Source organism: Narcine bancroftii, chromosome 4 (assembly GCF_036971445.1).
Source record: "Narcine bancroftii isolate sNarBan1 chromosome 4, sNarBan1.hap1, whole genome shotgun sequence".
In the NCBI taxonomy this organism is placed as follows: Eukaryota; Metazoa; Chordata; class Chondrichthyes; order Torpediniformes; family Narcinidae; genus Narcine; species Narcine bancroftii.
In genome coordinates, this window is record NC_091472.1 from 179,767,938 (window position 1) to 179,783,196 (window position 15,259).

The 15,259-nt window shown below is 38.9% G+C and overlaps 1 long non-coding RNA gene across 1 annotated transcript; it reads right to left on the reverse strand.

Moving 5' to 3' along the window:
* Nucleotides 1-202: 202 nt before the first annotated feature.
* LOC138759994 (uncharacterized) lies at nt 203-11,464 on the reverse strand. The gene is made up of 3 exons (XR_011355308.1): nt 11,386-11,464; nt 801-891; nt 203-709 (listed from the first exon to the last, which is right to left on the reverse strand). It is a non-coding gene; the product is annotated as an uncharacterized lncRNA (long non-coding RNA).
* Nucleotides 11,465-15,259: the final 3,795 nt, after the last annotated feature.

Sequence of the window (15,259 nt, forward strand, 5' to 3'; positions counted from 1 at the left end):
TCAGTACATCTCGTGACAACTGATCACAAAACAACTTTGAATGATGCTGGGCTGTCCATTAACTTGAATTACTAAAGAGAGCTAGTTGTGGGCAAGGAGCTCCTGGGAAATAAATGAGAAAGAATAAAAATTAAGTTTAAAGACAGTATTTCAAATTGTATTTGAGACTAAATGCTTCAGCAATTATGATTTTATGCTTTTATTTAGATATTTTTTTATTTAAAACATTTATATATGTTTCGATGCAATTGGCTTGACACAAAGCAAATCTCCAACAGTTCATTCAAATATTTGAACAGATTACCTCCACTCAATCATTGCATGGTTCAAAGGAAGGATGTATATATTATTTCAGAATTATTTTGTTGTTTTCTTTCTGCATTGAAAAGCATTTTGTCCATTTGTTTTGACATGTTTATCTCTGATGCGACTTTGTAAATGTTTCATTGCAACAATGCCGACCATGAATGTCTGCATTGTGCACTTAACAAAATGTCCATGAGTGGTTCGACTCTGTATAGAGGAAACAGTGGTCTATTCAGCTGCTTGCCCTCCTGCTCTTCACCTTCTGTGAGAGTTTTATGCTATTTCCTTTTTGCATTCATCCACAAGAGATCGGCAGACCCGTGAATAGTAAAGATGTTTAGTCGTAAAGATAAAGACCTAATATGCTCTTGACAAGGCTTTGTGGATTTTACTGGGGATTTGCCTGAAACAAACAGAACAGAAATTATGGCGATAAAAGCGAAGCCTTTTTGAATTGCATGATGAAGCTTGGAGTAAAATGATTTACCACCAACCTTAGAATTTAATTTGGAACATTTGTCTGTCTGAAAGCCTGTGAATGTCTCCCTTTTGATTCCCCGTAATTTGCTTAATGCTGATTGCTTCCTATGGAAAAATGCCAAAAGAAATAAGAAGTCAATGTTTTGAAAATAAAACAAGCAAAATCTGTGGCACTTTAATTAATTAGTGTGGCCTCATGTATGTTTTCTTGTTGTGAAACATTTTCTTTTTTTCCTCTGATTTTGCAGTTAACAAAGATTTTTTTTTCAATAAGCATCTTTTCATTGATTTTTTTTGAAGCTTAAAAAGCACTTGGTTGTGGGAGCTGAAAGAGGACAAAATGCTAACTGCTGTAAAGAATAAATATTTGATGAATAATGTAATTGCTACCAAGGATTTCAGTGAGTTATTTATTATAAATGCATGCACTGTTGAGGTTTTTGTGGGCAGGGGTTTCATTTCCCTCTCTCCTTTGATTCTGTTCTTCCTGAAGGTGACTCTTCTCACCAAACCAAGGGATCGTAATGTGATCTTTCTTTTGCTGCTTCAACGCACTGAGACAGAGCTTTCAGCAACCTTGCTACTTTCTCCCAACATCCATTCTGCTGTCCTAATTAGAGCACAGAAAACACAATGTTGGAATAAAACTCTACGTTCATCACCCTGACCTTGAGCAGATGGTACCGATGGTTAACTACCTTCCCTTAACCTGTTGCACCATTTGGGGAAAACCTGCTGTATGATTTACATGAGATTGAGTTTCATTTCTACATTTGTAATTCCAGAGGTATTCATTTGACTGCCACATGCAGGAAATGTTTAACAGTCCTATTAATGCTCTTGAAAAGAGAATTTCCATCTTCCAACCATCTTTATATGTATGTATTCTCTGACACTAATATTTTATTCTCTCAGGAGCATCTGTGAATTTGCAATTAGTGGGCATAGGGGGAAAGATATTCCAGTGGTTGGACTCATACTTTGTTCAAAGGACACAGGTCTGGGTGTTGGAGGCCAGATAATCCACCGCTGCAGGAGTCTGTCGGGGCAATCCCATACTACATCTTCAGATGTCCCATCAAAAAGTGAGAAGTGTGGATGCAATGATTGCACATGCTTAATTCCATCCAGCATCCCAGAAGATGAGAACTCTTTGCCTACATGGAGCAAGATCAAGGCAATATTCAGGCACAAATATACCAGGCCATTACATCTCCAAAACGAGAGGACCTAACTAGCTAGCAAAAGTATTCACTGACATTACCGTGACTGACTGTTGCCTGCTATCAATATCCTTGACCATGAGGGTCCATTACAGTGACTATTTACTAAAGCTCAGTTCAACCAACCACATGTATATTGAGGTTATGAGCGAAACATCAAAGATTGGATATGCTGTGATGATTGATGGATCTGGGTCTCTCCAAAGTCCGCTTATTACAAGGTAGAAGTCAAGAGTGTGACTGGGGGGGGAAAAAAAAACTCCAGTTACCAGAATGAGAGCAGCTTCAACAACAAAGCAACCCATTTTCTCAACAATTATCTCTTCCATCACAAGACATGATGATTGTGGTGTGTGTTATCTGCAAAATGCCTTTCCAAACCACAGCTTCTATTGCTTGGAAGGGCAAGTTTGCAGGGTATAAGAACACCAGCTCCAGAAAAAAATCCCTTCCAAACTGCACATCAACCTATCCTGGAAATATATTGGCATAGCTTCTTGACCTCTGGATTTTGAACCTGAAAATCACTGTTCAGATAGATCTGTGACCAGAAAGGCTGTAGTTTCAACAAGGTGGCTTATTACTACATTCTCAAGGGTCGTTGGGGATAAGCAATTATTGTACAATAGCTCATCTTGAAAACCGAAACATTTTTTTTGCAAGTTGATTTTTAAAAAGCACCTCTGGATCCTTCCACCTGAGGCATGATTTCAATCCAAATATATTTACACAGCTCTAATTTGGAATTTTTTTGTCTACTGCTGGTTGTTTTTCACTTCACTGTTGTATCCATTCCTTCAAAAATCCCTGCATCTCTCCAGCCCTCCATCTCTCATTGAAATCTCCTACTCCCGTGGGAGGAACAGAGCAAAATAACAACTTCAGAATCACTCTGACTACAGTAATGAGTTAAACACTGTCATTATGATTATTTTCTGAGAAAATACAGATGTACAGCTTAGGTTTCATATACGTCTATGGACGCTGCTCTCGATTTTTGAAAAGCCAGATTTGCACATTGTTGTGTATATGTGTGCATGTATGGGAGGGTGGGTGGTGGGCACGAGTGTGTGTAACAGTTTTTATTGTGAGTTTGCAACCAGTTCCAAAAAAAAACATTTATTTGGCATCACACAAGTGATGAAATTTAACAAAATATGTCATTAACTCCAGAGTGAATTGAACATCTTGAGGCCATTCTTATTACTTCCTTGAACTATAATGGTATTAACCTTATTTTATTTTTAATCTTTGATGTGCAATCTTTAGTTTGTTCTGCAAATTCTCCACAGATTGATAACTTTAAATAATACTCTACGTGAAAAGGTACTGGAATTAAGAAAGCCTGGTTTTTTTAAGTTCAAGTCTGAGAGAGTCAAGTGTAGCACCATGTAATCAATGGGGGGGGGGGGGGGGGGGGGAAAGTTTCGTTGGAAGTGTGCATGGGTATTTTTATAAAATCTTGAATCACTTCTGGAATCTGCATGCCAAGCTACATACCAAGGCGTATTGGTACAGGTCTTTGCAATCATAATAATATTTCATACTTGTAGAGCTCGTCGAAAGAACCAAAGACTTGTTGATCCAAACCAAGGCTTTTATTAGCAAAAGACAGGAGCTCTTCACAGGTGGTCCGGAATGATCCGACCTGGCTAGGGACACAACCCTTTAAGGCCCAGACAATAGGCGTGGCTTAGCTCTCAGCCAATCGCTGTAAGCACAGTCTAGATACGGTAACTATATACACTATGTACATTGGTGATAGACCTGTACTATCACAATACTGTCTTTTGATCCAAAAGAAAAGGTATCATTTCACTTCTATACTGGCAGCAATGCAAAGTCAGTTCCTCAGCTGTATTGGGCTTTGCTGAATGAGTAACTCATCATGCATTGGTTGATGGAAAATATGTTTTGTAAGCCTTTGAGTTAAAACTGCACCAGATGCTGAGTGACAGGAAACTGGGAGGGCAATATGAACTATTCATTGTCTGGTGCCTTAAAGACCCAATGCAAGCATTTAATCATTTTCAGATGGAATTATTTTGGACAATTAACAATTGTGACTGAGTGTACAGCTATTACGCTGCATGGTCCAAAAGAAAACACTTTCAGCATGTAATACTAGGTGAATGTGTTTTAAAATGCTGCACATGGAAAAGTCCATTAGATTAGGTATGAGAGGATTGTATCGTTCGATGTCTGCACGTGCAATTTCCTGCAATCTGAAGGGTATTTCTGAAGGTTTTCCTGAGTTATTAATAGTAACAAATGGAATTAAAGTAAGGAACAGACAAATTGTTACCTCTGACAAAAACTGGCAGTGAAACCTGTGTACACATCAGGGTACTAGTCTTAATTATGGATGAAAAATGCTTGCTTACTGTTAGCTTAAATTCTGACAAAGCCACCAAATTATATTTCAGGGGTTGGAGTTCAGGTACTGTAAAATCTTTGTGACCTGGCTGATTAGATTTGGAGCAAAGCCCTGGATGAATAATGAGGATGTCACAGGGTGAGTTAAACTATATCTTCGTGCAGTCCAAGATGTTTTCATCAAAATCAGAGCTAATATTCTTACTTCCATTAAAGGTTAAGAATGAACAATAATTAGCTTTTTGCAAACTATAAGTTCTTGTTAATCATTGTTTAAAGTGTTTAATAACAACTTGAATGAACGAGCTTCTGATAAGATGGTGGAGAGAAATAATGTTAGCGTCGTACTACAGCTGAAATGATTCAAGATTTTCTCCATTAAATGTCAAGTTAGTTTTTTTTCTCTCCAACAGAGTGAAGGCATATCTATCTCACTGTCTGTTTTATCACAGAAAGAAATAGGGGTGAAATGAATATGGGTAAAGTGGTTTTGCATATGATCTCCATCCAGTGACTTCCATGCAAATGGAGGAAGAGCTGAATTAAAGCCAGGGCTGAGAGGAAACTATTTGGGTATTTCAGAGCTTTGTTTATGAAGTCTAAGCACCAATACTGTAACTATATTCAAAATAAACAGAGATCCAGCTTGTAGGCACTGTTTAATTCACTACAAAATAAATCATTCTTGTAGGTCTTTGTGTAAAATCTTGAAAGGTTTTAATCTTGATGCAGTGATGAATTTTGGGATGCAAGATGAATTTAAAGTTGTAAACATCAGACAACACCAAATAAATCTGTATTACCTGGGCAGCCTTTCAACCTAGAAGAGATGCTCCCTTTCCTCATTATCTTCTCCCCACTCCTTCTGCAGCCTAAAACAATACTTTTTTTTCATTTTTCCAGTTCTGATGATGGATCTTCAACGTTCAACTTTAGGTTTCTATCTCCTCAGATGTTGCCCGTCCTGCTGAGTGTTTCCAGCATTTTCTGTTTCCGTTTCAGGTTTTCAGCTCCTGCAATTTTATTTTTAATTTTCAAACACCTCTTGTCCAGGTTGATTCTGATGTGTTTCTGAAACAGTTCAGTAATGTGAAAACCTAGTTTATTCAACCAAGGCTTATTAAAGAGTCAAGCGATTAGGTGTTGAACAAATTACTGGAAAATGGAAACACTCAACCGGTCAAAGAGGATCTGAGGAAAGAGAAACAGTTAGTATTTCATGATGATTTGTTGTCAGAACTGGGAAAAATGTTGATCCTTCATCAGAATTGGGTAAAAGAGAAAATGTTACTAATGTTGGTTACTATAAGGGGCACTGGACAACACTAATGGTGACTCTTTGTCTACCCTATGGCAGGCTGAAGGAAATTTTGTATAATATTACATTTTCTGAAATATTACATGACAATAGAGGAACCTTGAATCTTAAAGTTGTAGAGAAGATGAGTGAAGGTGACATGTGGTGCAAAGGGAATATCTATGAGAGGGTGAGACTGGATGACCTAATGTGACAATTAACATTAAATTAAGCTTTCTTGATTGTGTAATTATTGCTGATGGTAAGGCTAAGAGACACACTGACCAGACTAGACTGGACAGAACCATTGACCCAAAATGATCCACTCAGAAATGGTTGGTTCTGTTGCAGACCTTCATCAGAACTGGAACATCTCACTGATATTCTCTTTGCTCTCCCTGTGCCTTGCCTTCTCTCCAACTTAAACAAGCCTGTCTTCTCACTTTTCTAGTGCCGATGGACAGCCATGGACCTGACAATTTTAATTGTTTCTCTGTCCATGAACAAGAAAGTCTGCAGATTCTGGGGTCAAGTGTAATACACATATGTGCTTGAGAAACTCAGCTGGTCACAAAGCTTCCGGAGGAAATAAAGGGAAACTGACAGTTCCAGTCAGGAATAAGAAAAATACAGGCAGATGCTTACTGCCTAATCTGAGATTTGATTCCAAAGAATTTTTTCCCGGGTGCATGACACAAATTGCATGCTGGCCTGGATAAATGAAGCAAAAATTGGATCGAGCAGGGTACTTATAACATAGCCATAAAGAGAGGTCCATAAATAAGAACAATGATAATATCCATAAAGTAGATAATGATTCACGTAAATCACTTTTATATGATTACTAGAGTGGCTGTAATGTATAGATGGAAACTGCAACTAAAATCCAGCAATATGGCAAAATAGATTCCACTTGTTATGAAGCCTGATAAAATGTGGAGTTTTCTGTGAAATAATAAGACTTCAAGATGCCTCATTAGAATTTAAATGATTATGAAAGGATTGCAAAGCTTATCCGGGCAAATTATTTGCTGGGGCAATAGGTTAAATACAAGCTAAACTTTGGACAAGTAGGAATAAGAAGGTAATTTAGGAGTTTAACCCGAAAGGTAATAGAAGGAAAGAATCCTGCACTCTGGAGTGGACCATGTGAATGGGTTCAAAGGATAATTGGTTGTACTACTTCTGAGGAGAGATGAGAGTGAGATTAATAGAGGGAAGCTGAGTAAAGGGGAATGATTTATCAATCCAAGCTGAACTGTTTGGTTCTGCAATAGGTTCCCATTGCTCAGCAATGGTATACTCACAAGTCAAGCACTGTGATTGGGATGTAATTTCTTAAATAACTTGTATTTGCCCAGTTTAAGTATAGTTTATTTGCTAAAGTCAATATGATAAAGTTATAACTTATGAATTCTAAATATATCGAATGTACAAAACAACCACAGGCTGTAAGGGAAATACGAAGGAGTTGCCAAGGAGGTCTCTGATGTGTACTGAGACTCAGAATGGAAGGAACTTTGGAGTAGCTGTGTTTCGACCAGAGTTGAGACAAAGTGTGGCACCCTTTACATTTGAAGTGAAGTCCTGACCTGACAGAAAATTGCTTTTGGATATTAAATTTTACACGTGTTTAGAAATTCATCATCAGCAATGTATTTTGCAGGTTAATATTTCTTATAGCACATTTAATATAACCAACTGTGAACAATTGTATTTTAAAAGACTTGTAATTTAACATTCGAAATGTTGTGATGGATATTGTTGAGGTGCATTGTTTTAAAAACGTGAACCAGAAGATTAATCCAGTAGAGTGTAATCTTTGAAATTTTGTACGGAAAAATGGGCACATGCAGCTCTGCATCTTCCATGCTTCAGGATAAAAGGGATGTTCACAATACACTTGGCTCCTAACTCCGTATGGTTGTACAGTGGAATACCTTTGGTAAAATGAATGGAGTAGCTCTGAAGAGGAAATGCAGTGCAGAGGATGAAGTGCCGATCTGATTCTCAGCTACCTTCTCTCAAGTATTAAGTTGCCTGTATCTAAGTTGGTGGCTTCAAGGGTCAGACTAAGTCACCACAAGACCCAATAAAAGAAATACACAAAGGTAGAGTTATGGTGAGGTGCATTACTCAGACCACTAGCACCTTCAGAGGTCTTAGCTCCACCACGGACAAAGAATCAACAACACTTCTTCCAATCTTTCCCCTCCAGGCCAATGAATTAATCATCACAGGCTTTTCACCTATCAGTCTGGTGCTAGTCATGCTGCCTTCCAAAAAGAGGAATAGAGTGATGCATTTTAGGTCAATCTATAGGACCATCAGAGCAACAGACAGGATCACTGGAGTCTCCCTCCCCCACCCCATCAACGTGATTTACCAGGATCATTCCCTTTAGAGGGCACGCAGCGTCATTGAGGGCCCCTACCACTCCACACATGGTATCTTTCAACTTCTCCTGTCAGGAAAGAGATACAAGAGTATCACGGCCAGCACCATCAGGCTGAGAAATGTCTTCCTATGGGCAGTGAGAAGGCCGAACAACCAAAGGAACTGCTCTCACTAACCATCTATGACTCTCATATTTATGAAACAACATCTATATGTTTATTTTTAGATATGAATACTAGTCCTTCACGTGTGTTGTTTGTCTGTAGGTGCACCATGTTTGGTTGTGTGTCTGCGCCTTTTGCACTGAGGCCCAGCGAATACTGTTTCATTGGGTTGTACTTGTGCAATCAGATGTCAATAAATGGGTGTTTAAGTTCCAGTTCATTGTCACATGTATCAAAATGCAGTGATAAAGTTTTATTTGCAAACAGTCTAGCAAGACATCCCATACATTGTATTCAATGCAAGTAAGACTACAGAAGTGTAATTTACAGAGATCATTTGGCAAAAACCAACACAACAAATTTTTACTATTGTGAAATTTTACTATTCAGAAATCTGATAACAGTAGGAAATGAGCTGTCCTTGAATCTGGAGGTGCGTGATCTCCCTCTTATGAATCTCCTTCCCGGTGGCAGGAGAGTGAATACAATGTGGCCAGGATGGGATGAGGCTTTTAATATGTTGGCGACTTTACCAAGATGGGTTTAGTTGATGGAGAGGAAGATGAACTGAGCCACGTTTCTGCAGTTCCTTGTGGTCTTGGGCAGATGGGTTCCCATACCACACAGTACACTCTTAGGAACCCTGGAAAACTTCTACAGCGGCGTGGTGGAAAGTGTGCTGACCGGCTGCATCATAGTCTGGTATGGGGGTCACCAATACCCCTGAGCGTACAGCCCTCTAAAAGGTAGTGGCTACAACACAGGACATTACAGGCAAAATCCTTTTCACTATTGAGCACATCCTCAGGGAGCGCTGCCGTTGGAGAGCAACAGCAATCATCAAAGACCTTCACCCACCCAGCACGTGCTCCGATCTCGTTTCTGACATCAGGAAAGAGGTATAAATGCCACAAGACTCGCACCATTAGGTTCAGGAATCTCTGCAACTATCAGACTCCTCAACCATAAATTCAATCAGGGATTAATTTAAGGACTCTTACTTGAGCAGTTTATTGATCTTCTATACTCCCCCGGCATTGCATAGTCAGTTTGTTTACATCCATTTTCTGTTTACATTTGTTTTGATTGCCTTCATTTCATACTGTGTACTTTTTTGTTAACGACCAATTAGTGGTAATTCTTCCACACCCGTAGGAAAAAGGAATCTCGGGGTTGTATGTGATGTCGTGTATGTACTCCGACAATAAATCCGAAGAAGTCTTCCATTGTCACTTCATCGCCATTGATGCTAAGTATTAATGAGTGTGTGTTGAACAGCTGTCAGTGTGTTATTGAGATGTGACATTCAAGCTTGAAGTGTGAGATAGTGCAATGCAGCTTTTGAGAGTTATCTTGCTTGGCTCAAGATAGTTGTTAGATAAGTGAGACCACTGCCACAGTTGTTGGGAGGCTAGATTTGATATCTGCACTGACTTTATTCACATATGAGATAATTAAATTCCTTGTGACACTGTGTCAACCTACTTATTACTTCACACCTGACCCTGACCTTGGTATCTCTTTCACTGTCATTTGACTCTCTCCAGAGGACTTTATGGATGTCCTGCTGTGGAAGAACTTCCCCTCTTCTCTAACACATTAACCAAATTATCCAAAGCCATGCTGCATATTCCTGATATTCACTGTCATCTATTGCTTTATAAAACCTGTGGTGTGACTTCCCACAACTGGTTGCAATCAGTGGCACCTCCCTTTCAATCAATGGCAGCTTGCTTTATTTTTTATTAGTTGCTCTTGAAATTGGGGGCAGTTGGAAAGCACCACGGCTTTTAATTGCATCGATGCTAGTTGGTCAATGAGTTTATATGTATCCTGCACCTGGACAAACAGGTTCAAGGTTAATCCCGGCACACATTCTCCCATGCAATCCAAATTTTCCCACCTGTACCTCTTTTATAATTCAACTATTGACATCGAAAAAGCTATACAATTTTTTTTAAAAATGCCTGTTTGAAAGGCATTGGCAAATTGACGTGACCCAAAATGAGCAAGAAAGTTTTATGAGCTTGTTTCTCAAAATGTGATGAGTTTTACTAATAGTGGGAAATGGAACATGTGTTTTCATTTTGCACAAACCTTTTAATCAATCTCCACGACATGATAATATCTCTCCTTTGCTCCAACACTTCCAATATCAGAAGAGTGTGGCAGAAGTCAGTTTTCTGTACCATCTGTCCTGTAGGTTCTCTTCATGCTGCAGCCAATCAAATTATGTACAGCTTGCGGTATAGGTCTGTACCCACTCGTGAAATGGTTGAGCTCAAGTGATAAACTAGCTTGGTCAGAAAATTAGACTAAACCATTATAATGATGTGAACTCTCTCAAGAACCTGCTCAATGGATAAATAGAACACATGGGAGGAATCTTTATTGCAATGAACAGTAAGAGTATTCATGTTTGTTCCTGTTATAAATTATAAAAACTGATCTGTTACAAAGCTTTGGGTGTAATTTACCTAACTATAATGGCCATACTGAAGCTGAGTGCAGTGATCGATGATTTTTTTTTTAGTAGCTAGCAAGTGAAATATTCAGTAGCTATAAAATTTCTGTTTACTCCAGGTATTGTGTATATTTTAAAATCAATATATTAAAAGATGAAAGTCAAGGAAAGACGGTCTTTTGTCCTCAGTGTACTCCCATGTGTATGTGAGAGTGTGTGTGTTGGATGTTTGCAGGTGTTATCCCCTCATCTTCCTAGTCCCTTTCACTTTGCTCTTTTGGTACTGAGGCATTTGACACATGCAGATTAAAAGAATGCTTAAAGATGTTTGGAATGCAGTGGAAAAAAAACTAAAGATGAACTTTGATAATTGACTATGATATTTTAAATTGCAGCAAATAGAAATTGGTTCTGCATGTGGCGGATGTTTGTGTAGGTCAATCCTATCTAACCGAAACTTCCAGATCAAAGCTTTATTCCATGCCATAACCTTTTTCATACCAGGTGCATCCAGGCTTTCAGTTATTTTACATGGGAATTGATTAGTTCATGTTTTTGGAGCAGGAAGGCAAGATTAAGAACTAACTTCCGAAAGAGGGCAGCTTAAAAGTCATTAGTCCTACATCTGTAGTTAGGTTTATACACAGTCACAGTTTACTGACCCTACAAAGTAATTACCTGAGCTGCTTCATTCAAATTGCAACCAAAAAGAGTTTGCTCCAGCCTCAGATGACTCTAGCTTCAAATCATCCCCATGTTTCACAGCAGCTGATCGAGGTGTCCTGATTGGATGACAAGATCGAAAGGAAAGCAATCAGACCGTGCAAATGATCTGATAGGAATCCCATCTACTAGGTTTCACTATACATAGGCTACATCATTATTATTTTTCTCAGACAAACAGAGGAGTATAAAACAACAGTATCATGCATGTGAGTAAAATATGAAAGTCTGCAGACACTGAAATGAAAATCAGAATCCTGGTGAAACTCAGCAGGTGAAACTGCACTTTGAAGGTTTGGTTACATAAACATTGGTTATGTATCTTCACCCTTGCCACATAAAGTGCACTGTCTGACCTGCTGAGTTTCTTATTATCGTGCATGTCCTTTCAAGTCAAGTTTATTTTCATCTGATTGCACGAGTACAACCCGACAAACAGCGTTATCTGATCCTGGGTGCAAAGCATGCAGACACACAACCAAATGTAACACACATGCATACAGACAATACATATGTAGGATAAGTATTTGTCCGCTCACTCTCTCTCTCTCACACACCATCTCCTTCTCTCTCTAAATAAATAAATATTGTTTCCTGCATGTCCGAGTCTCTCAGATGGTTAGTGTGAGCAGTTCCTTTGGTAATTCAGCCTTCTCACTGCTTATCACAGGGTCTGTGAGAGGTTAATATTGAATGACCGATAAGATGGATCTGCATAGTCTTCTTGCATAGTGGCAAACCTCCTTAAAGGACAAAATGAGTTTAGAAACCAACAACTATTTCTACTGCCATAAATTAGGCTGGGGTAAAGGCGGGCCTTCTAGCCTTTCTTTTACAGGTTACCATCAAGCACATCAGTTTTTATTTAAAAAAAATTAAGCTCCACCAAAGATAATCCTGCAATCCAACATTATAAGAAATTACATTTGATTTATTCAAGCTTTCTAACAGTCTCGCCATAATGAGGATGGATATAATAACTAGTTTATCATCCTGACACAGTGGTTACACAAAGAGCGTGTAATGAAATGACAGTTGACTACTTCATCATTCTGAACCAATGGTCCTTATCAAATCAGTGAACGGCACACTTCAGTCTGCCTGAAGCCTTTTGGTATTCCAACAGATGATGGAACAAGTGAATACTGCTGACTGGCATATTGCAGGGTGCTGTAGTCTGCTTGAGTGATAAGGGTACCACTGAAGCACACTACAGTCATGGGGAAAGACCACAGTCTAAGCCTTGCCAGCACTGGACATTGAGAGGCTGAATCCTATCTAATAGATCTTTAAACAATGTACACGTGTATGGTTTAAGGGTACACGTGAGTGATGGTAACATTTTAAGAGAATGCATTGGATTGATGGTATAGAGTGCGTAGAGAAAGAAGTCTCCTGGTGGTATTATGAATAAGGGATACCAAAGAAGTATATTCATGCCACAATGGGTGCAAAATAACAAAATTTGGGAAAACAAGTACATTGGAAATGAGGACATTAAACTTACTGAAATAAAAAGATAAAAGTTTTCCAAGGTTAAAAATCATGGCTGACTGATTTGTTCAACTGAAAGCATGATTCTGTTGCTACAGTTTGAATGTGGGGCTTGATTGGGACAACAGTATAATTTCAAGATTTTGACCTAACAAAGTGGAGGAATGACCACATTCTTCATCTAGATAATCTGAATTGCAGAAAGGGGTTGGGGTTTGAAAATTGGGGGTGGCAGGGAGGTCAAGGTGGATAGTGTTCTTTGTACCTTGTCTTTCCAAATGGTAAAGGGCTATTAATGAAGAAGCAGTGCAAAGATGTTCCCTCGATTAGCTGTTGCTATATAATTCAGTTGTGGAAATCGAACATCTCTTTGGATCTTTAAAATAATCCTTGACAGCCACTTGTTTATGCTTTTGGTCATCTGCGTTTCACTTACTTTTGGCTTGGTGTCAAATTCTGCTTGATTATTCTTCTGTAAAAGACCTTGTGATAGCTTACTCCATTAATAAATACCAATTGTTTTTGTTCCAGCTCTTGAACTTACAATCATCTGGCACATGGTGTTCCTCTGTGAGATGTTGATGCTTCTTTTAAAAGAACACGCACATTCAATTCTGCCAAATTTATCAGGAACATTGTCACAAAGAAACTTCTTTTCAGAGAATTGTGTGAAAGCACACCAAGTGCGTTAATCTATCTCAAAGGAAAAATCTATGTGCATTTAGAATAGTAAAACGATGCAGTACTATTGGGACACGGATACTAGACTGCACTGTGATGTGACAAGCCTCTTTGGCAGCTCTATGACATGGATGTGGGTGTGCAGAAGGAAAGTGAAACACGAACAATGTGGGAACAAGTATTAAGTGGTGCTGCAAATGGTAATGGATGGCTATAGAATGCAGATATCAGCACGGAATGAGCAGATATGACCAATTAAATTCAATGCAGAATGATAGGATAAGTCAGGAAAAAATGAGGACAGCCTAGACAGGTTGCAGCAATGCCGTAATGTTATGACATAGACCAGCAGGAATTCAGAAAGAGAATGTTATTTTTGAAACAATATTTTAATTAATAACTACTGATAATATAACATCTTGCTTGAATCTAAACAGTCACAATTATGTACAAATATAGTTATATATATATGTGTATGTGAGTGTGTGCGTGTGAGCGCGAGAGCGTGTGTGTGTGCGCAAGAGCGTGTGCGTGAGAGCGTATGCGCGAGAGCGTATGCGTGAATTACCCAAATCATTACAGTTTATGTACAATTCTGGAAAGTCAATTCAAAGTTCAATCTTAGAAATCCTGTGTTGGTTTCCAGAACCTTTAAACTGATGTTCAGAAGTAGTTATGAAGTAGATGGGGCACTGAGTGATCACACTGCTCAAAGTTTATGAATCCTTGTCAAGTTTCTTCCAGAGAAATGATTTTTTTTCATATGAATGATTGTCACAACTCCTCTCCTCCTTGCATTAGAGAAACAAACGTGTGACTTCTAAGATGCTTTCAAAGATGCAGGCAAAGTCAGATGAATTTTTGTTTTGAATATTTTATTTAATACTCCATACGTGTAGTGATTACAATTATTATAAGATGCAGATATCAAAAAAAGGACAAATTGATTACATACATGATAGTTTTCAACCAATTCCAAAACCCCTCCCTTCCACCCAACCTCCCATCCCCAAAAAAGGAAAAAAATATAAAAAGAGAGGGAAAAAAAGTAAGAAAGAATCTTGGATTGCAGAGAGAAATGTCACAACTCATCAGTTCAAACACAAACATATAGAGGAGGGTTCTGCAGGATTAGAGAGATATAGAAAGGATATCACTATAAATTTAATCCCATTACCTGAGTATATGAGCACCAAATTTGTAAAAACATAGAATTGTAGCTGTGCGCTACACAAAAGAATGACACTCACGAGTGTGGTCAGGTTAAGCTCTCCTTTATTAGGGCCAAAGCCAGATTTTTATACCATTCCAGTTCTTGCCGTTTGCCCCGATTACTGATGTTGCATTCTGCATGGCAAAGACGGGTTTTCTCACGCGTGGGTAGACCCTTGCATGACAATACCTTCTTCCCAGTGCGCTGCCCCAGTCTGTTGGCTGTACAGTGGGTCAGCACCATTTTAGGGTTTCTGGCCCTTTAGCCATTCACCTGCAGGTTTGCTTGCTGGGGCCAGAGCCACTGCGTGGTTTGTTGGTTTTACGCTCGTGCTCACTGCCCAGAGTGCCGACTTGCTCGCTGCGGCAGCAGGCCACAACTTGACCACCCCCACCCCAAAGAATTGGCAGAATTGTCCGTGATTCCCGGAGGTAGAGTTTT